Here is a 2,922-nt window from a genome sequence, read left to right on the forward strand (position 1 = left end):
TACGTGAATTGGGTCTGTGGTGGAACCGTTGGCTAGGATCATGGCTTGCATGTCATCGTGAAGCAAACTTTTGAGGGCAGCCGAATTTGTGGATGACACTCCATAATCCCTCACGGTTGACAGTGTCGAAGGCCTTTGTGAGATCAAAGAAGGTCATGTACAGCAGTTGGTGCTGTTCCCTGCATTTCTCTTGCAATTGACGTGCGGTGAAGATCATGTCCATTGTGCCCCTTAGTGGGCATAATCCGCATTGCCACTCTGGGAGGAGCTCTTTGGCACTGGGAGAAGGCGATTGAGGAGGATTCTTGTGATGACTGTCCCTGTGGCAGACAGCAGGGAAACTCTTCTGTAATTACCACAATCGGACTTGTCACCTTTCTTGAAGATGGTCACAATTACTTCATCTCTGAGATCCCCTGGCATGCTGTCCTCCTACCAGATAAGAGAAATGATTTCATGAATTCACGCCAGTAGTGCTTCTCCGCCATGCTTTAGTGCCTTGGCAGGGATTCCATCTGCTCCTGAGGCCTTTTGTTCTGCAGTTGTCGGATGGCCTTTTCAACCTCATGCTGGGCTGGGGTTATGCTGAGATGGTGGCAGGTAGAATGCTGCGGGATGGAGTTGTGGATGCTCGCGTCGAATACAGATTCTCAGTTATGGAGATCTTCAAAGTGCTCCTTCCGGCGGGCACTGACTGCCTCTCTGTCCTTGATGAGTACCTCTCCGTTCTTGGCCCACAGTGGGGTAGGACCTTGGGTGCTTGGGCTGTAGATGGTCTTGACTGCGCTAAAGAATCCACGCGTGTCGTGGTTGTCGGCTTGCTGCTGGATCTCCTGTGCTTTCACCAGCCACCACCTGTTGTTTAGGTTGCAAGTTTTTTGTTGGACCTCGGCCTTCAGGCATCTGTAGAGCTGCTTTCTTGCTCTCAAGATGTGTTGCTGTTTCCAGATCAGGAATGCTTTGCGCTTGCGGCTTATTAGCTCCTGGATCTCCTGGTCTTTCTCGTCGAACCAGTCTTGGTGATTCCTGGTTGAGTGACCGAGCGTCTCTTCACATGTGCTGATTATGGAGGCCTTGAGTGCAGACCAGGCGCTGTGGGCACTCTGTGTCTCTGCATCACTGGGAGTCGTCAGGTTGTTTGTGAGGCACAGATTGAATAGGGCCTTCTTAGCGCGGTCTTTGAGTGCTCCAGCGTTGATTTTCCTGCGGCATTGTTTCTGTTGCCGCCGCTGTTTTGGGGCTACATTGATGGAGATGACAGAGCGGATTAGGCGGTGGTCTGTCCAGCAGTCGTCAGCTCCTGTCATGGCGCAGATGATGCGGATGTCCTTGAGGTATATCGCTCGGACGATGACGTAGTCCAGCAGATGCCAGTGCTTGGAGCGACGGTGCTGCCATGAAGTCTTATACTTGTCTCTCTGATGGAGCAAGGTGTTGGTTATGAAAATGCCATGTTCTAAGCATTTCGACAGGAGGAGGGTACCGTTGGAGTTGGCTTTCCCTACCCGCTCTCTGCCGATCACACCTCCCCAGAGGTCTGTGCCCTTTCCAACTCTGGGGTTAAAGTTGCCAAGGCGGATAAGCTTGTTGCCTGTTGGGACTCGGGACAGGGATTGTTTGAGGCTGGACTAGACTTCTTCTTTCGTTTCGTCTGTGGCTTCCAATGTTGGGGCGTACGCACTGATGACAGTAGTGCACTGGTACCGGGCTAAGATGAGCCGAAGATTCATGAGGCACTAGTTTACCCCACTAGGAGAGTCTCTGAGATGCCCAAATAGTTCATTTTTTATGGCGAAGCCTACCCCCTGGAGGCGGCGTTCTTCTTCAGGTTTGCCTTTCCAGAAGAAAGTGTAGCCACCACCGTGCTCCTTGAGCTGGCCTTCCCCTGCCTGCCGGGTCTCACTTAGGACGGTGATGTCAATGTTGAAACATCTGAGCTCCTGGGCAACGGTAGCAGTACGGCATTCCGGTCTGTCACTGTTGGGGTTGTCCAAGAAGGTCCTGACGTTCCAGGTCCAGAAATTCATTTTAAAAGATGAAAGATACCTGTTCGTGAATTCTTTCAACGTGGGGTGGCCGTTGCACACCAGCTACCACACGGGCTTGACAGAGCAAGGTCTTGGTCCAATGGCAAGGGGATCCAAGATGATTGGAGAATAGGCTCTGCTACAATGGCTTAGCACACACACACCAGCTGAGAAAATAAACGCCAAATATTCTTTGACACAGACATTTCCATTAAATGTCATCTAACGTGTCATTGGTTAAGACACTGTACAGAATGTGCGACCGTGGACAACTTTGCCTCGCTCCACTTTTGAGATGGGCTCATTTAGTCTCCCATCTATCCTTAAGTAGATCCTAAGGCTGCTACACAGCCCAGATAAAATCTAGGATTTGGCCACGTACTCCCTCAGCTTCCAGGTTCCTTGTGTGACCTTAGTTTGAAAGTTTTAGGTAATTCAGAGAAAGCAAAATAAATGAGTTTCCCCTGAGCTTGAGATCTCATATAAAGCAACAATGTGCCGCATGCGTTCCTTACCCCTGAAACGTGCTCTAGGTTTCTATAATCATACTGTCCTCAAAGAGCTAAACACTTACATTTGATCAACTATAACGCAAGTTCAACCGCAAGAACCAAATCTTATCTTCTTTAACAAATATGCATGTGGTTCTCTTATCAGGTCTAAGTTCTTAAACTTGACATGTAAAATGTTTGATTGTCAAAAATATCAGCTGATAACTATTAAATAACACCTATAGTCCGAGTGTGTCCTTCCACAAGGACGATACAAACGTGATTTTTTTTGATGACCTACATCATTTGACTTTATGGACAGTAGAACTGGTTGGTACAGACCTGTATAAAAGTAGCCAGACATTTCGCAAATCTGACCAACTTCCTGAGAAGTGCCGGACAAG

Source organism: Somniosus microcephalus, chromosome 18, assembly GCF_052327205.1.
Source record: "Somniosus microcephalus isolate GS21.2 chromosome 18, FLI_Smic_1.0, whole genome shotgun sequence".
NCBI classification, from domain to species: Eukaryota; Metazoa; Chordata; class Chondrichthyes; order Squaliformes; family Somniosidae; genus Somniosus; species Somniosus microcephalus.